The following is a 21,458-nucleotide window of genomic DNA, read 5'->3' as shown; positions in this document are numbered from 1 at the left end:
AAAAGAAAAACAAAGAATCTAAAGTCAGGAACCTGGAGGCAGGAACTTATTCTCCATGGCTTGCTAATCTTGTTTTGTTTTCTTATAGCAACCAGGAGTGGCAGCCCTGGGTTGGAAACATCCACAATGAGCTGGGCTTTCTCTCATTAATCATCAATCAAAAAATGCACCACCAGAAGATAAGCCAAACTGGGAGCATTTTTATTTTTTCAATTGAGATTCACTCTTCCCAAATGACTCTAGGTTGTATTAAGTTCACAAGAAGCAAGCACAACTGAGTCCTTGTCATATTGACACCTATATAAATCACAATTAAATCACAGTCTTTCTTCTCTTTTTATCTCTAAGTTGTCTTTTTTTTCTATTTTTTTTCTAAGTTGTCTTTTTAATATTTACATGACAATATAAAAATTTCAACTTTGAAGTACCACAACCTTTATAAATTAAAAAGATAATTTTTTTTAAAAAAAGCTCATTCTCTTTAAAACATTAAAAATCAGTCCTATCAGAAAAATCCACAATCTTTAAAATATACAAACTGCTGTACAATTTCAAAGTCTCTTAGCTTTGGGACTGGAGATATACATGAGTAGTTAAGAACAGGTGTTTCTCTTCCAGGAGACTGGAGTTTGATTCTGCGCACCCACACAGTGGACCACAACCTTCTTTTACAACAATATCAGGGAATATGATGTTCTCTGACCTTCACCAGCAAGGCTTATATGTGATTCACAGACATGCTTGCAGGTTAAATACCTACACAGACAAAATACAATTTTTAAACATGTGAAAAGTGTCAATAACAGAATGAAAATCCCAGATAACAGAATAAGTTTTAACTATGTGTATGTACATTTTTATTAGAAAATTTTGAGCTCAAATAGTTTCAAATATTTAAAGAGGGTTTTAAACCAATACATTTTGAAATAAACATTGGAACCAAGAATTAAAATGACATCTAAAAACAGAGATTTGTTTATAATTCCTTGTCAAAATGATAATTTGAAACAAATACATAAAGTTCCATTCTTGTAAGAATGTGTAAAAAATGAAAGTATTATAATTTATATATTATTACTCATATTGATCTCCAAATCTCTAAACACTGCTATATCTCTAGATGCTTTACCTACTACTGAAGACAGATGGACTACAGAACTGTCCACACATACTAAATATTTCAGGGTTATTATGTCTAGAGGAGGCTTGAATTTTGATTGCAGTAGTATTGGAGACCTTCAGTAGAGTATCATTAGAATTTATTGAGTGAGAAAAAAATTTCCATATAGAAAACTTAAAAATAGAATTACCATCAAACAAGAAAATGGGGGCTGGAGAGATGACTCAGCCATTAAAGCTAGCTTCACAACCCAAAAATATAAGAAAATGGAAGATAGCTCTAGCAGTTGGGATGGTAAAGGACAGATTTCTGCAACAAAATGAGGCTTCAAATTATCTTTAAAATCTTCCAAATGAAGCATTAGAAATGTTTTTTATTAGAAAATAAAAAGGAATTGATGAAACAAATAATCCAAGAAGAGATATAAAGTATTTAAAAGAATAGGTTATGATACACAGGCACTTTAGAAGTGGGAAATCTGAAAACTAAAATCATTGCCATTAGTAATTTTAATGTGCATAGGAATGTGTGACAAGAGCTGATGGGATGGCTAGAGGAGCACGTAGCACCGAGCCTAATGATCTGAGTTTGATTCACAGGGACTCCCATGGGCTTAAAGGGAGAAGGAGCTCTGTCAAGTTGTCCCCTGACCTCCATATGTCCACCATAGTGAGGCAGTAAACAAGTAAAGAAACAAACAAGCAAATCAATTAATGTAAACAAAATTTAAAAGAATATGTAACGTAGGGACAAGAGAGATGGTCCAAGACTTTGGAGAAGTTACTTCTCTTCCAGAGGAGCTGATTCAATTCCTGCATTCATATGGGGGCTCACAATTAACTTTCACTCAATTTCCAGGGACTCTAATGTTCCCTTTATGACCTCTAGTGTGCAGCAGGCACACATACAGGCAAAATACCCATACACATAAAACAATTTTTAAAGAAGAATATATTAGTAATAAGATATAGAGTGACATAGATTCGGAAACTTTTGACTTGAGCACCACCAGAAACATATTAGACAATTGTGAAGAAATGCATAAGCACATCAATTCTGCTTTAAATACGGTAGAAAATTAGAACTCTTGTGCAAAGTAACATCTTTTTTTTCCAAACTTTACATCTCAGAGCAAATTTTATGACGCATCTTGTAATTGAGATGAGATATAATTGCGTGGAGTGAGATTGAAGGGGAGACAAAGCTAGTAGGTACTTGACATCCACAACCTGAAAGGTTCTCATTTCAGGGATGATGACACAAGGAAAGAACTTGTGTAACTTGACAATATGGTTAAAGGGATGATTCACAATTTTGTTCTGGGATAGCCTTTTAGATCCTGCATTTCTGTATGTATAACACTGGGAATCCATCTTTTAAATACAGGGATTATTTTAGTGTGATGAATTCGCAAATCAAAACATTCAAAACTAAATTAGCATATCATTCAAACAAACACTTGCCTAAGCCCAAACTCTCTGCATTTAAACGAACTTCTGTATGGTATTTTTATTTTATTTTAAACAAGGCTAAAATTTTGTTTGTGTATATGTTTGAGTTTGAAAGGTATTACTGTGTATCTTGCTCTTGACTGTATTTTAACAGTTGACAAGAAAGTAAAATAAATACCAAGAAATGAGAGAACAGTCAGAGGTCACTTTCCAGGGCTTTTCTGTGGTAACCAATCACAGAAAGTAAAGCAATGACACTGCCAGTCACAGTTATCTCCTAGCACATAAGGAAGGAGGGTTACAGTTAAGGTTGTGACTGAAATGCAGTCTCTCCACTTGATGAATGTTGCCATGGTTACCAATTATTAATTTACATGCAAGTTCAACCAATTGTGTGAACTTGTCCACATTCTTACAGGGATTCCAAAATGACAATTCCCTGCAATTAAAGAAGCACTGCATTAATGTTGACAGTTACAGTATACTACCTTAATTTCATATCAAGTAAGTAGCCATTAGTAACATGGCAGCTTTGAGGATGAATATTGACTTTGTTTAAGCTCTATAGCTTGCTGTGAAAGAATATCAGCTCAGGAAAATTAAATGATAATGTCATAATTGAACATAAACCATTTTGGAGGATCTCTTTGACCTTGTCCACTTGGAATTTAAGTTATTCTTGTCAACCATATAAAGTCTACACAACATCAACTAAAAACTTAAGTGAGTTAAAAAAGTCTTTATACAGATAAATATTGTACATGGTCCATCCCTCATGTGTCCCACTTCCTCTCTCCTTCCACATCCCGACTTCATTCTTCTGAACACTTTGACTTTTCTTATACTTTTATTTAACAAGTACACAAATGGCTGTATGTAACTACAAACATTATAGGGCCACAAATGGAAAATACATACAATATCTTTACATTCTGAGCAACTGGTTGCACTTGTTCTTTTGCTCCTCTTTCATTGCTTGTGTCAGATTTCTCCTTCTATTTATCCTTTCTACATGCCATCACCACTAGTCCTTGCTCCTGACCTGCTCTTTATTAGACCATCAGGTGTTTCAGACTGGCACAGTGATACAACTTCACAGAATTACACAAATGCAGCACAAACAAAAGTAACACCTGAAAATAATATTCCCCAAAAGAGGTGGGTGTGAGTGTTATAGGAGGGGTGGGCAGCAGCACCCAGAACCTGGCCAAACATTAATAAGGAAAGCACTTCCCACATTCTATAGCACTTACTTCCACACGAATGTAATTGCCAGAACTTAGTCTCCTGAAAACAAGATTATGGATCACTCTCCTATTCTATCCCCAACATCTGTCCTGTTTTGACTCTATCCTATGGTTGTTTCTGTTGTAGCATTTTTGGTATTTATTAGTGATTTAATGAGACCTTATAACATGCAGAATTTCAAAGTAGCATTTGACTTTTCTCTCAAACTTGTTGCCTTGCAAAGATAAAAATATTAGTGCTTCTCGGATAAGCTTGACAGTCTTGAAGGAAGTAAGAGTTCAAAGTTTTTCACTTTAAAATCCTATTTATATATTTAGAAAGTGTTTTTGATAAACCAAGTCAAAATAATTCACATATTGTATAAAATTTACACGGTTTATAAAATCTTATGCCTTGTAAAATTTGTCAGAATCAAAAATATAAGACATGTCTGATACATAAACATGGTGTACATTTAGCATTTGACCAGTCAGACACTACAGAGCAAATACCCTAATATTTGTCATCATATATTAGTGCTTTAAGCTAGAAACTTTAGAACTCATTAATAGGTTCTGATGATTTACTTGAAATGGGAGGTTTAGTTGTCTCTACTTGTTTTTGGTTTTGGTTTTTGGTTTCGCGCAATAGATAATTTCTCCTTTTCTCTTTCCTCCTTCTGACCTCTTGCATGCATCTTACTTGTTCTCTCTCAAATTTATTGTTGCATATACACATATTCCTAAATATGTAAATACAGCCTACTCAGTTCATGTAGTGTTACTTGAATGTATATTATCTCAGGAGTGGCCACTTTATATTAGATAACCAATCAGGGCTCTTCCCTAGAAAAGATAATTACTCTTGTTCTTATCATTCCTGAAATGTCTGTATTTCGTAGAGTCTCCACAGACTTTCCCTTTTCCATTTTCGCATGCCTACTAGTGTCAACCTTGTTAAGTTATTGTTCAGGTAACCATACTGATGGGTCTTTATGGGTGTAGGCTTCCTGACCTTTCTAGGCAACACAGTCTCATATCAAACTTGCTGTTTCTTAGGCTCTTACACCCCCTCTTCTGCAAGTATTCCTGAGCCTTAGATGCAGGAATTGTGCTGTGAGTGTATCACTTGGGACTGGGTACCATGTAATGTCTTGTTCTCTACATTTTGATTGATTGTATTTTTCTGTAATGATCTTTTTTCTGAGAAAATTTTATATGTGTATATAAAGATAAAATTTAATATGTAGTTAGGAATTATTCTGGTTTAGTAAATAGCATTTGTAAGTTCTTCTCCAAGATCTAGGATTTCACTTGTGCTGAGCAGTTGGCTAGAGTTCCAATACCAGGTCCTAGTTTACTCCTGTTGATCAGGACCTAAGTAGGAATAGAGAACTATTGCTTACCACCAGTATGCACAGCACTATTGCACTCCTAGAGTTATTGTGCCATGCTGGATTGTGATGTTGTTCATAGATATTACATCTGTGTAGGGCTATTATTTGTTTGTGTCCCTTGGTGTCATGAAAGCTAGTTCTCAGGAAGAAGATTTTCAGGCCTTTTCCAGTTCATATCCTCTAGGCCCCTTTTATAAGAGCATAGGCCATCCCTTCATCTTCTGAGAGGCAACCCAAGGTAATAGTAATAGACTATGTTTAAGTCGCCTCTTGGAGAACCTTGATCAATAACTCAAAGGAGACTCGTCATCACTGGTATTGGGTTTTGTTACTTTATTTTTCTTGGAGGGAGCAATCTTAGACCTGATAATTTTTTCTTAAAGCTATATATGTATATACATACAGAGATTTATATGTATTCTACTTTATAGAAATATATAATGATAAGATATTTTATGTATTTTCCAGACTTTATTGCTGTCAGTTTACTCTTGTCTATCTTTCTTCTTTATCTCCTTCCCCATACCTAATTAATGCCCCTCACTGTTTTTCCTACTTTCTTCTTTAAATCACTTGTACCTTGTTTTTCCCCTCTGTTTTGCTCCTCCTATTTGGTACCCACTTTCTTTCTTGGATTCTATAGGTACTCCAGGTTACAACAAACACATTTAAATCCTAGAAAGTACAGATGGAGAGAACATGCTATGTTTATCATTCTGAGTCTAAATGATTTCACTCAATATAAACTTTTCTACTACCATTAATTTACCTGAAAAATTGTGATTTCATTTTTCTTGACTGATGGAGAGTATTAAATAGTGTCTATGCTTCTTGGAGTTGTAAATTTAAGTTCTCTCTAAATAGAGTTAAATGGAAACTGTGTTTTATTACATACTTTCTCATTAAGAGAATCGAAGGCTAAGATGTTTTAGCAGTTAAAGGCACTTTCTCCACTTCCAGAGGACTGCAGTTAAGTTCTCAATACCCACATCATGTATCTCACAATTGAATGTAAATATAGCTGCAGGAAATCTGATGGCCTCTCCTGACACTCACAGGAGCACACAGTCATGCATCACATAAACATACACACATGCACACAGATACATACACAATTTTTTTTAATCTTAATGTTCTGTCTCACTGTGGACTAAGAGAGATTGTGATTGAATCTCAACTTCATCACTTATTGGCTGTGTGCTGTTGGATACATTCATTAGCTTCTTTATCACTTCTATTCATATGATGCTAAAAATAGCAAGACTATGTGGAGACAAGATGAGAGAAATGGAATATTTTACATGCTTCTAGGGAAATTTTATGTGTTGTGTAAATGTTTATAACATCTGTAACAACTAAATAAAGTTCTGGGCTTTAGTAACACACAGTAACATTACAGTGTTCCTTCTTTAACCAGATAGACTTAGGATATTAGATTTATAAAATTTCCAGTAATGAATTAATGTATTAGTCAGCATAGTAATTTGTGGCTTGCTCAAATGAAAGTGATGCATTGATTAGTTCATATTGTTAGACTCTTATGTGAAATGAAATTTCCTGAATTTCAACAAGAACAGAACTTAGTGCCAATGGCACTGCTAGTTTAATGACTGGGCCTTTTCCTGCAAACACCTCTTCTCTGCATAATTATTTATTCATGTCATGTAAATTGTCTCTTCCCTGTTTAAACATGCCATAGCATTTCAACCCTTTGCCAGCATCCAACCCTAAAAAACATTGAAAAGATAAATTAAGTTTGGGGTGAGCCAGTCTTTGGCACTATACTTCATATATGCTTGATGTCATTTCGTTGGCTTGAATTTACCCTTGGAAGATAAATTTATTAGATGCTTTTGCTATTATTTCTGAAATGTAAATCTGAACAGTGATTTATAGTGCACATGTCTGCTATATCTAATCAATATAATAATACAGATTAATACAGATCAAGATGTAAAATAATACAGTTATACAGAGGAAGACAGCCTTTGGATTTTTATTATTGTCTCAAACTCAAATATACCTTATAGATGTAGCTAGAAAACATAAATTTCTTGTGGCTTTTATCCTGAAATTCAATTATTCAGTTTAAAGCTTTCATTTAAAATTGAAAATATGTAACACAATGCCTGAAAGAGTAATTTAGCATATGATACCACTAAATGGCATTATAAAGTAATTTCTACTTCTTCATTATAATACTAAATATTAAAGTTTGACCTTCAGTTTTTAAAAATAAAATAGAAATAATGGTATTTTTTAATTTGTATATTCATTCAGCTTATTCTGGCATAATCATATTTAGTTTTTTCTAAATGTTTGTTCTACCACACTTTTTATAGTTTATAATGGTTGGTTTTGTGGGTCAACTTGACACACGCTAGAGTCAGCAGAGAGGAAGTGGCCCAGTTATGGAAATACCACCCTGAGATCCTGCTGTAAGGCATTTCTCTATTAGTGATCAGTGGAAGAAGGCCCAGCTCATTGTGGGAGGCTCTATTCCTGGGTTGGTGATACTGAGTTCTATACAAGAGCAGGCTGAGCAAGTCATGGAAAGCAAGCCAGTAAATAACATCCTCCATGGTCTTTGCATCAGCTCCTACCTGTTTGAGTACTTGTACTGACTTCTTCAGTGGTAGCCAGCAGTGTGCAAGTGTAAGCAAAATACCCCTCTTCCCCAAACACACTTTACAGTCATGGTGTTTCACCACAGCAATAGAAACCAAAAAAAAAAAATCCCTAAGAAAACATTGTGCTACCAAAATGTAAATCCTTACATCTGTTGCTAAAAAGGAAAGAGCAGGTAGGAAGGTCATTAAGAGTTGACGTTTGGGTGGATCTGCGCATATGGGAGGCTTTCCCTAAAAAAATGTCAATAGGAAGTATAGTATATGTCAATAATGATTTTCTCACTTCTTCCTCCTGCAGTGACAGTGGCAATAGTGTGACATTTGATAGATAAGTCTGGAATATTTAAAAGGTTAATGTGCTATAAAACTTGAAAATGAAAAAAAAATGGCAACAGCATCTTTGGGATGCTGGTGAACAGATCCTACCAACTTGGCTGGTGAACAGATCCTACCAACTTGGCAGTAAGGAGGCCAAGAGCAAAGTCCAAGAACTTAGCACAATGCATCAAGAATCAAAGATTTTGGATATTTTCAGTCTCTGACACTCATTTGTCCAGTGACCTCAGCTAAGGTTTTCCTGAGCATTTGTTATTCAGGATTGCATTTTATATATACATTTTACCTTGCACAATAAGAAAGCAAGGCTGAGAGCTAGGTAGGTATTTATTGGAAAAGTGGTTGCTACACTAGTAGGAGGAGCTGAATTTGATCCGCAGACCTCACATAGAAATGGTCAGTGCGCTGACACACACTTTTAATTCCAGCACTGGGAAAGGAGAGACAAGTGTATCCCTGAAACTCACTAAGCAGAAAATTTCAGGTGAATTGAGAGACATTATTTCAGAAACAACTACCACCACTGACAAAAACAGAAGGTTCTGCCAACTGAGGAACGTGAGGTTCACTTATAATATTCATATATGTATACATTTTGGTGCAGACATTCACACACACACACACACACAAAATACACACAGAAGAAATCAAATTCTGATGTGTTGATTTTCATCTTCATGATAGTGGCATTTTACTAAACTCAATGACACACTCATTTTCACATATGACATCTCTTGCTAAGTGCTAAATGATAATTTGTCATAGTTAATGTTTCCATTTGTAACCCTGAAGTTAAACACCTTAGTATACAAATACATGGAGAAAGTATATTCTCCAAAGATAACACTAAACATTTGGCAGCAAACAAGACGGTGCTTTTTGTGCTGTTTCTAGTTTTATCAACTTTTATTGTGGTTACCTAGAGGCTCCTCAGAAGAGCACATGCCATAGCTTACTGTGGTTAACTAGAGGCTTCTCAGAAGAGCACATGCCATAGGTTACTGTGGTTAACTAGAGCCTCTTCAGAAGAGCACATGTTATAGGTTACTGTGGTTAACTAGAGGCTTCTCAGAAGAGCACATGCCATAGGTTACTGTGGTTAACTAGAGCCTCTTCAGAAGAGCACATGTTATAGGTTACTGTGGTTAACTAGAGGCTTTTCAGAAGAGCACATGCCATAGGTTACTGTGGTTAACTAGAGGCTCTTCAAAAGAGAACATGTCATAGCTTACTGTCGTTAACTAGGGGTTCTTCCGAAGAGCACATGCTATGGGTTACTGTGGTTAACTAGAGGCTCTTCAGAAGAGCACATGCTATGGGTTACTGTGGTTAACTAGAGGCTCTTCAGAAGAGCACATGAAATAGCTCATTGAATCTGGAACTTCTGAAGAGTCTGCAAACTCTACTCATTTCTCCATGAGAAGAGATTAAATTTTCTGTTGGATTTTCATTCACATAAAAAGCAGCTGCCTGAAAGTAAACTTTAGAGATTAATAATTTTAATCTTTATTTATAAATTAATAAGCTACATCATAATAATAAAGCATTGGCAAAGTCTCCTGTATCAACTGTCAAATAATGCCATGAGTGATCATAGCCAAGAGATTTAAAGACTATGAAATTAATTAAGTTCATAAATTCCTATGACTTCAAATATATTTTATACAATAGAGTGTGATACATCCTTAAAAATAATCTGAATTGTTTGTAGTTGTGTGGAATTTTATATTCTCTGTATAAGCTTGGAGGTGGTGGTACATGCCTTTAATTCCAGCTCTTGGGAGACAAGCAGGCAGATCTCTGTGAGTACAAAGCCAGCCTTCTCTACCAACCAAGGTCCAAGATACTCAGGACTGACACAGAGAAACACCGTCCAGAAAAACAAAAACAGCAACAACAAAAAATCCAAAAAACAAAATAGCAAGTGTAGAATATGATTGCAATTTTATAACTACACATTTAGAGTCATATGGAGTTCTATATTCTCCAGCAGTTAAAACAGAAAGTATAGAATGGGATTATGGTATTGCAATCACATTGATGGTATGCATGCCCCATTTTATATAAATCTATGTAAACACCTGCATTGTCACTGGAAGAGAATGAGTGGTGTTTCTCTCTGGAATCTATCTACAGAGTGCATTATGTGTTCAAATGTATCAAAGCTTACAGGCTCATAAGAAGAAAGACTGTACAGGTGTTCAACTTCTCTATAATCTCTGCCTTAAACAGTTCAAATTAAAGAATGTATGCTAATATCAACAACTTCATGTGAGTTTGGTTATGCTATTTCTGACAAAAGGATAGTCAACACCATTAAGTTTAATGGGCATTAATAATTCATACAATAACTCATATCATTGGATTGTAAATATAACTTTTGTCTAATGAAAATCAAATCTTAATACTAAAAGCTTGGTTTGTATTGTATTTCTTTAGGTCTCAGGGTGGTGAACCTGTGTTTGAACGCCTAACCTCTGAGTTGATGGTAAGGTTATAACTACTGCATGCATAGCTTTAGAATTTGATTTTATTCCTAAATTTATTTTAATTCATTTTTAAAATTATATATACAGCAATCAGAATGGAGGAAAGTGGGGGAAAGAAAGAGACTACAAGGAAACACCTAGATTATTGCTTGTCTGTTATGAAGCAGTAGAAACTCTGGGATATAAGAAATCAATAACAGCTTTGCTCATTTTATTTCTTTCTCTTTGCTGTTGAAATGTAAAGTGTACCTTTACAATAAGAAAAGAGGCTGAGTTAAAAAAAAAAAGTCTTAGTTTCAAAAGTGGAATTGCTTGCTTAACAGTTCTAAAGGAAAGGCTTGTTGCCTTTTTCTGCTTTGATTTGGGGCACCCTGAAAAGACCTAACTGCCACCATGTAAAAAGGAGCTCAGATGTCTCCAACAGCATTTCCTCTAAAACTACTGTTTATGGAATCTCACTGTTAAACTTTAATGTGAAAGATCCGCATCAATTAAAGACTTGATGCCATTTTAATATTAATGGACTTAAAACAACAGCAAAATTCGGTATGTAAAACTGACATTTTCATAATGTGTGCTTTGAAATCTAGCCCCAGACAAAATGTATTGAGAGATACCTGGGGTGGGAGGGTAGGAGTTGGATAAGATTGAAGGTAAGAGGAGCTGGCTATGAGGCCCACAGATGTGAGCGTGTTCTAGCTTGACTGAAGGTCACAGAGTTTGATCCTTTTTGCTCTTTCAAAGTTGTTGACAACAGGTGTGACTATAAATGAGCCAGCCTGTCCTAGGGTGTGCTTAATGAGTATTTTGAGTATTAGGTGGATCTGCTCCACCTTGCTTTTCCTGTTGCTTCAAAGGAGATTAACAACACGTTATAAGGACTGGCTATAAGCTTGTGGAAAATAAACGGGGTGGTTCAAAGTTGACTGAATTTTCCTTCTGATGCTGTTCTGTGTCTCTGCCTTTTTTCCTCATATCTCCTTTCCTTTTGCTTAATAATTCAAATTCTCACACTCATCAAAACTGGACCCCAGTCGATGTCACCCTGATGTATAGCTTACGACAGCTGTCCATCCAAGTAGAACTTGATTTTGTACTTTTTAGCCACAATATTTTCAGTAATAGTACTAATAATCAAATTTTCAGTATGTGGAAATCAAAGAAATTTGTCGATTTAAAATTCTGTACTCCATAACAATCTCACTTGACCATTAGAGCCAAAGACTTATGATGTTCATTAAACTGATTATAGTCAAGTTTGAACTTTTCTCAAGGTAGCCAGGTATGTCTCAACATGAACATAATATAAAAAGGTCACTGCTGCTGACTGAAAAGGGGATTCAAAATCCATTTTTTACATATTTAAAGACCTAATAAATTTGTACTGTCCCACCACTTTGTTCCTGGAAGATTAAATGCTACATGTATAAGTCTTCCTATAGAGTTAGCTTAAACTTATGTAAAAATTTCTGCATTATTTGCCCTTTTTAATCAAAGAAAAAATACAGGACATGATTTTTCTTTCTTTGTTTGCTAGTATGTAGATTTCAGGACAAGAAAAATTGGGATAAGTTACTAGATATCTTACCATAATTTTGAGGAAAATAAGCAAAATTTTCTACATAGAAGTTAATGTTGTGTGGATTATAAAAAGAGAGGCATTTGATGCAGTTTTATATATGGCTCCAGTGAATTTAAGAACATGGTGAAGAAAAGGAAAGATTTAGATAACGGAAGAAAGTTCTTTGGACATGAGTGACAATTTTCTATATTAGGAATTTTGTAGTGAAGTCTATTTGATACCAATGAATAGAGGCAGTGAGTTATTTAAAGTAAAACTTATTTTATCACCTGTCAAGATTTATCAAGCTGGGTTTTTCTAGGAAGGCTTAATGTTTGAGCTTCAGGGAGTGGAAAGTAAAGTATGTGACATGGAAGTAAAATAAGGAAATACGTGCTTTCTAAGAAAAATTATAAGATCTTATTCATTTATGAGTTTCACTGGCTGATTCCATTCAGTAATACTTGGTAAATATAGACCTCGAAGTACTAATAATTAATCACATAACAAATGCAAGTGTATGTTTGTACTATGAAAATAAAGTTAGCAAGGCAACATGCCTGCGTGTGTTTCATTGTTAAAACACACCTTGAAATTTTCTCAAATGATATAAAGTCCCATTACTTTTAGACAACTATCTTGCACTTTTCATTACATTTTTTTTGTTTTTATTGATTTTGTTGAGCTATACTTTTTTCTCTGCTCCCCTCCCTGCCTCTCCCCTCACCTTCTATTCTCTCCCACGTTCTCTAGGATCCTAATTGACTCAGGAGACCTTTTCTTTTTATACTTCCCATGTAGATTAGATCCATATATGTCTCTTTTAGGGTCTCATTGTTGTCTAGGTTCTCTGGAATGGTGATTTATAGGCTGGTTTTCTTTGCTTTGTGTTTAAAAACCACTTATGAGTGGGTACATCTGATAATTGTCTTTCTGGAAAAGATCTTCATTACATTTTTTTAAAAGAAAAACTTCATGTAAGGTACTTGAAAAGGACTATGTAGAAACAAAGATGCACACCTCAGTCCCAATGAGACTTTTAAAATAATGGAGGAATTGCGATGTTATTTAGATATCCTTGGGGTAATATATTATCCCAAATGGTACATGCAGACCCATACACACCACACACATCATACACATACCAGATGAACAGGCACATACAAAAAGATTTTTAAGACAAGATCTCCTGAGTGATTTGGGAGCAGAGAAAATGTATAGCTCAATAAAATCAATAAAAAATTTAAAAAGGATAACTCTTTAAACTACATTTATCATGTTCAATATTTTATGATTTATTAACACTTTATTTAAATATTATTTAGTTTTATGTTTTATTTTTCACAACATTATAGATTTTTAATTGATAATTCATAATGTATATAATATATTTAGTCAAAAAAAACCAACTCCTTCCCTTCCAATTATATCTTACCCATATATTTGCACTCCCTAAAACATGTATGTTCTCTTTCTCTCTCTCTTTAAAACCTTTTGAGCACTCCTAGTGCTGCCTGTATGTACAAGGGTGTGAAACTGTTTACAAAGCACAGGTAGTCTCTTGGTGTCACATCTCTGAAGAAAATGGACTCTTCCTGACCATAAGAGTGGCAATTCATTAGCTTCCCACTTGTCAGTCCTGGGATTTTGATTGAGTTAATCTTGTGCATGCAGAAAAAGCTGCTATGAGCTCATGTGTGCACTGTACTATCATTTCAATAAAATAATATGCTTTGCATATGTCTACTAACTATCTCATCTTCTGATCCTCATTCTGTGTTGATCCCTGGACTTTTGTAAGTAATTAATGGTATAGATATCTCATATAGAGTTGAGTATTTAATAGATACTAATTCATTGCAAATGACTAGTGATTTATCATCTATTGCAAAAATAAACTTACCTGATGAAAGATGAGAGATGTTCTAATATGTGAGTATAAAGATGAGCACAAATTGAGGTGTAAAGCATAAGGTATAAGACAGTTCAATATTATGTCCATTTATCACAAAAATAATATTAGCTTTTATCCTAGGGCCGATGGCTTACTAAGTCATGAATTTGAGTCTAGTTAGCAGTACCAGACTTGAGGTCTGTCTTGTGAATCAGGTTTTAAATCCATCCAGAAAATGGTTGGTTACTCCCATAACATCATAGCGTTCATATCGCTATGCATTAGTTTACATATCCTGCCAGTACAGTCATTAGCGTAGTTCACAAGGTTCACAGATGGATAAAACTGTTTAATATTTTCTCACTCAGTAGAAGTAGAACATTCTGACAGTATAAAAGCTATCCAGTAGGAATGAATCATTTAAGTGTGTAAAATTTAAAATGGGCATTGCAGAATTATGTACATTAATTTATCAGAATATAATTACTAATCTTCATGGGTACAATTAATAAATTTAAATGTCTTTTGATTTATATATTCATTTTATATTAAAAAATAAATTTTATATTAATGCCAGACATGGTGGCAAATGCCATTAATCCTAACCTTTGGGAGGCAGAAGTTGCCAGATGGCTACCAGTTCAAGGCCAGCATGGTCTGCATATTGAATTACAGTCCAGCCAAGGATATACAGTCGAACCCTATATCAAAAAAATTAGACAGAGCAAGGAACTTATACTCATTAGATATGAATATTAAATCCCATGACAAGCAAAGTAGTTTAATACACATTTACTTTGTGACTGATAGGACGGGTGCTATCAAAATATATTATTTCACTATCAAAATTCTGAGTCAACTATATAAAAAATTTCCATAAATTAAATTGCAATATTATTCATGTTTTTTTGAATTGTGGGAGATTTTTCTGATATAATAGCTTTGTTAAGACAAAATCCATATTAACTAAAATTTTTGAATGATATAATGAAACATGGTGGAATCGTTATTTTCTAGAAATTGTATTAGTTTTATGTTGTTTTTTATTCTTTTCTTTTACTCAGTGGGAGCCTGCCACCCAGCACCCAAGTAAGCACATGGAGTCTTATGTCCAGCCTTAGCTTGGCTTACGTTTAGCCAGCTTTTCTTAATTTTATTTATCCCATATATCTTTTGCTTCTGGGCTTTCACCTTTCTAACTAACTTTCTTAACTTCTTACTCTGTGGCTTGTGGTGTAGCTGGTGTCTGTTCCCTGGAGCAATACTCTTCCTCTCCTTTTTCTCCCTGATCTTCTCTTACCAGATTTCTTCTTTTCCCATTTATTCTTTCTGCCTTCCCACCCTGCCTATTCTTTCACCTGATTAGTGATTGGCTGTTCAGCTCTTTTGATTGGCTGTTCAGCTCTTTATTAGATGAATGAGGTGCTTTAGACAGACAAAGCAACACAGCATCACAGAGTTAAGCAAGTGCAACACAAAGGAATACAATACATCTTTGCGTCACTAAACAAATAGTCCACAGCATAAACAAATTTAACACATTTTACGTTGATATTCAACAACAGTTTTATTATCATATATTTACATTTTAAAAATGTCTTTATTGTGACTGAATCCTCAAGATAATCTGTGTCATAACTTAAAAATAATTCAAAGTTCACAATAGATGTACAACAGTAATAAAAAGACACAATTTGTTGTTATAATGAGAGTGAAATTTCAAACCTTCATAACATCAGAATATTTAATAAGTAGTGCAATGGAAACTCCCAGGAATCCACGAGGGTAACTCTAGCTCAGACTCTGAGCAATGGAGATACAGAGCCGGAACCAGCCATATCCCATAAACAAGCGAGTCTTCCAGTGGAGGGACTGGTACCTCAACCAAGCCACATAACCATTTACCTACAATTTCCCCTGCCTACAAAATGTGTTGGGGTAATGATGGCTCATAAATTATGGGAGTAGCCAACCAATGACCCAGCTTGAGAACTATACCATGATAGGGAGCCCACCCCTGACACATGTACACAAAGTGGATCTCAGTTTTGATTAAAAAAAAAAAAGTATGAAGAGATAAATTCTCAAGTATTGGGTTTTTTCAGCTTCAGGAAAAGGTCCTTGAAGAGAAGATATTAAAACTGATACCTTACACTAGAGAGATAGAGTTCACTAAACAAGGGAATGAAGAGGGATCTATCACGATGTCCAGGATCAGAAGAGAGGACAATTAAAGAAGCAGAGCAACATTGTGTAAAAAGACATGCTGGGGATGTGGCAAGCCTGTGATGGGCAGCTTCAAGCCAGACTACCCAACATCTGGCTGGTCCCTTGATACACAGATTATCTGAACTGAATGAACTTGAGATGCAGCATGTAAAAAAATCAATACCTTTTCCCAAAATAGAGATCTATGGAAAGGTGACCGCTCTGTCACCAGGGGACAGGGTGTGTTCTGATAGTATGAGACAAAGGAAGGGACTGGTCAATTCTACAACAGGCCAGACTTGCATGTTTCCCATGCTTCACAGAAGACTATGAACAAGCATTCACGATTAACTATTTCTTTATATTGTTCCATTGTTTCTTTTCACGAAGCCTGGCAATTATGTAAAGATTTTAACTATTTGTATAGTTTCTCTATTCTTATTTGGGTTTTGTTATTGGAAATCTAGTCAGAAATTCAAGAAGATAAGAAAAGTGAATCTTGTAAGCCATGCTAAATTTATCAGATTGGATTATACATGCCACAAGGAACCATGGGTTCTTTTATACAATAATGTGTATAATCGCCTTATTTTATTTACATCTTAAGCTACTGCATGGAAAATGTTGTTCTGGAAAGCAACTCACAAGCAGGAAGGTCTCAGGAAGGTGGCAGTTGTCAGATGCCTGTTTAGAGTGTACTTACTGTGCCAAATAGACAGTCTTCTTGGTCCAAGAACCAAAAAGACAGTAATTTCCCTGATATGGGAAGTTAAAGAAGAAAGATACAGTTAATATAGGTTCTGAGGCCAGCACGTGGCAGTCCAGCCTGCGGACCATCCATAGCTTTACTGTTAAGCATGAGCTGCCAAGCAGGGTGAATACAGCAATCAAGAGTCTGTTTAAGATTTTAATAATTCCTTTTATCTCTTTCTGGTCATAGGGTGATTTACAATTCTTACTTTTGATGAACAAGAGATTAAAAACAGAGAAAAGGGGTTGAGAATGGACATTCACATTAAGACTAACTGCAGATGACCTGGAAGAATGCTCTGTGCTTGCTCACTTTCCGCTTTGGAGTCTATGCCCCTAGGGGAGTTTAAGTCACAAAGTCCATGGCAATTATTGGACACTGTCATTCTATGCAAAAGTTCATCACTAAATACAATTCTAATAGCATGGATATCCTTAATCCTGGGGATTTTAAAGCAAATCTGTAGTGAAATCTGGGCAGCTTCTGGAGGAGAGGTAGCCAAGGGTGATCCCTATTACAGAAACAATTGGAAGGCTCATTTGAGTACACAAAGAATCTGAAACATTTCTTTGAATTCTTCCTGCTGACAGCTAAAGGATCAAGGGTGAAGGAGTAAGGGCTTTCCCTAGCAATGGCATCTTTCAGTTTGAGGGTCACTGTTAAAGAGGAAATGAAAGCATACTGCATGCGCATGCTTAACTTTCCACAAGAATTTCATACAGCAGCATATTTTTTCCTGAACAAAACTACTGTCCTTTTTTTCTCTGTTACTCTTGGAAGGGGAGCTGCAGATGAACACATGACTGCTTTCACAGCTGCGACTGCCTGTCTCTCTGTCTTCTTTAATTTATGCAGGAGCACAGAATGAGCCCGTTGTTTACCTCCTTCTGCAGTATCATGGTCCACACAATTTCTGATACAATTAACCCAAAATGTGATCTTTAGCTTTTTTCTCTTGCAATTCAAGCCATCCTCTTTCTAAATAAAAGACATTTTATTATCCCAGAATAGAGTAAGATAAATATTGCCATTGGTGAACTTCTCTAACACATCTTAACTGTGGCTGAGCACAACACATGTGCCATCTAGTCATGGGAAGTTGACGTACAAAAGCTTGCTATCATTTAGAATACCATTCAAGAATATCATCTTTTCCCAGGAAAACAGTAATATGTTCCAGTTACAGCAAAAGTAATGGAAATAGAAATGTAGATTCTTTACTGCAACTTTTCTCTATTATAAAATTGAACAATAAATCTCAAAATCAAATAAATAAGATAAAGTATGTCCTTTGAAATCGACTGTTATATTTTATAATCACATTCTCTATTGGTTTATTTTGATATATATTATTAATAAATGCAAACATCTTGTCTTTAATATAGACAAATCTGGGACACGAATTCGTTGCAACTTTTACCTGTTATTCCAAACTGGTTCAAAGGGGTATCATTAAGTTGCAGAATCAGATTCCTAATGTAGATTTCAAGCCTGATTCCCACTGTGTAATGCAAAGCTGTCAATCAGATGGTTTCAAAGACTACAAGTGAGGAAAAAAATGTGACTAAGAAATATTTAGATCAAATCACTGAGTCAGATAAACGTTAAATCTGCATGCAAGATAAAATCTGATACGTTTAGTTTGATTTTATTTTCTCCTAATAAAGGAATGAATACAATCTCCACAATACAAGAAAGGAAAACTATCTCCAATGGGAAACCAAATATTACTTAGCCTTTGCAAAAGACACAGATAACTTGATAGCTAGCTTGTCCAGTACTTCCTTTGCTCTTTGGAGATAATTTTGGTTAAGAGTGAATGCAAAGTTGATAGTCATAGAAGCTCACAGAGACTGAAACAGCAATCACAGAGTTTACATTGGTCTGTATAGGTCCTCTGCATGCATGCTGTGTTTTTCGTTTTGTTTTGTTCTGTTTAGTGTGCTGTGCACTAGGCTGTGGGATGGAACACAAATGTCTAAGTCAGTTTTGGAACACTAAAAAGTAAGTTAATTAAGGGAGGAAATTTTCTCAAGGCTACATAACCAGGGAGAGGTTTAACCAAAAGGACAGAGTCTTTGAGAAGAGCCTGGAAGAACAGAAAGAAAAAGGCTGACTAAAAGAGCTATAGTTTTTGTGAAGACAATGGTGTGAATTCATGCAAGTACTCAAAAGAACACAAAGTTTGATTGGCAGTGCAGATATTAGAGATAAGATATATCAGAGTAAAACCCACTGGCCCAAGGTTTATATCTATGCACATTTATAGGCAATGGTAATTTTTTTTTATAGTTTCAAAGTTTTATGTTGCTTTACCCACTTACCAGTGATTACAGATGCACTGTTAACAGAAATGGAGTCTGCTCCGGCTGAGAAGACATCATTGGTAGCCTTGAGAACACACTTGCCATGAGACCGTGCAGGAATACAGCAACACATTTTCATCAAAGAGGGCTATCATGTCTACACACAATCCTCCTTTAAAAGTTTGAGAAAACTTGGATGGTAATAGATGGAGATTTTCTTTGCTCTCTTTTTCTCAAAACATTTTCTAGCTACTTGAAAAATTTTCTAGTTGTTTCTGGGGGGATTTCCACAATCTAGAGAACCTGGGACATTCTAGTTGCGGGAAAGTGCTATGCACTGCTGTGTGTCATGACCAGCTTCCGTGAGAGGAGGGAGTGTTACTGGAACATCCAAACTCTAGGATAAAAGAGTGCAGTGTCTGGGAAATAAAGTGGAAACAGATTGTCACTCCCTAGGTTATCCCAAAACCTTGGAACTGAAGTCTAGAGGACAAGATCAGGTCATCTTCAGCTATGTTATGAGCTCAAAGCCAGCCTTGGCTGCATGAGATTTTGCCTCAAAAATAGAAAAATGGAAGCTAAAAATAAAAAAAAAATCAAAGAAGACAGAAAAGAGAGAAAAAAATATGTCTGAAGCCAGAACGGTTCTATTTAAATTAAAGCCTGGCCATTTGCTTCTCAGCAAGGCATTTTGTCTCTCTTTAGAAGATGTTGGGTTCCTAATAGAGAGCCTGAACTATACACGACTTATTTGCCATATTGACGTTTTTCCCTGAATGAATGTTTCTGCACATTTATAGAGATTACATGACTGTATATGACTTCATGACAGTAAGGGTAATATAAAAATTATTTACAAATAATTCTAGTGTTTTGATGATAAAAATATTTAAGACTAATTATTGGAATCCTTCATAGAAAAAATAATTATCAAAAAATATAGACACATGTTTTTATATCAGCTAAAGAAATAATGGAAATGATCTAGAAAACATGAGTCATTTGAAGACTAGTAGAAATTTTTATTTTTCAATTTTCTGACAGACATGACAGCATAGTCATTTAATTTGGACTAGAAACTGTCCAAACATAGAACACAAATATGATAACATCTCAGTGATATACCAACGACTTCTTTTTTTAGTAAAGCAACTAAATATAAACTAATTTAACAGAACGATTACACATGAAACAAAAGTCATCTAAGAATAAAAGAGAAGTATGATGTGGAAGGAGAGCTGTGATCTGTTCCCCTTAGAGTACTATAGGATTAGTTAATTGACGCTGACAGGCAATCTTTCTAACACACAGCACATCTTTAGTAGTGGCCAGTACGTTTGCTAGATGCAACAGTAGAATAATAATGAGGACACAGGAGCTCCTTTGATGGGCCTTCCTGACCTTCCACTTTCATTCAAGAATGAGCTGCTTAACATAATAACTGCTACTTGGTAAAATTACCTTGGAAAGAAATAATAATTACATCTTTTTATTTTTAAAGACTGCTTTGAAATATGCTCATCAAAATAAAAATTGAAAGTAACCTGTTTTCTAACAATAGAAAAGTAGAAAAATAAAGATAATACAATGCCTTTGATGTAGTCTCAGTGAATTTAACTAAAACAAAACTGGAACTAAAATCTGCTTTGCAAACAGCTTTTTACTCATCCATTCAAAACTCTGTGAATTTTCTAGAGAAAATAATCATGTACCAAAGACCTAGATGAAGTCCTAAAAACATTACTAAAAACACATCCTTTTGGAACTAGATGCAATGTGTTGTTTGTGTATGTGTGTGTGTGTGTGCACATATATGCACATGCTCATTTATACACCTAGTAGAACGTGTAGTTTGAAGATAGTTTATGTTAATTTTGCTATATGTAGCAATTTTACATTTATTTTACAACAGATGAAGAGAGATATTGGATAGAATCTTTGTAAGTTCAAACAAACATGAAAAGTATTTTACTTTGCTGCTTCTCAATTTAAATGATGATACTTTCAGAAAACTCTTAAAAATGTCTGTAGACTTCTATACTCATTTGAACCATGCAAAATATTTTTTTTGTTTTTATTAGTATTTAAT

At 34.9% G+C, this 21,458-nt stretch overlaps 1 long non-coding RNA gene across 1 annotated transcript in view; it reads left to right on the top strand.

Moving 5' to 3' along the window:
* The window catches only part of LOC113456633, a 999,422-nt gene that overhangs the window by 120,140 nt on the left and 857,824 nt on the right, over positions 1 to 21,458 (top strand). Inside the window, exon 2 of the long non-coding RNA XR_003377390.1 lies at positions 10,600 to 10,648. This is a non-coding gene — a long non-coding RNA (uncharacterized LOC113456633). The remainder of the gene's footprint in view (positions 1 to 10,599; positions 10,649 to 21,458) is intronic.

The sequence above is a fragment of the Microtus ochrogaster genome, chromosome 10, assembly GCF_000317375.1.
Source record: "Microtus ochrogaster isolate Prairie Vole_2 chromosome 10, MicOch1.0, whole genome shotgun sequence".
Classification (NCBI taxonomy): Eukaryota; Metazoa; Chordata; class Mammalia; order Rodentia; family Cricetidae; genus Microtus; species Microtus ochrogaster.
This window is presented reverse-complemented; position numbering and strand designations above follow the sequence as displayed.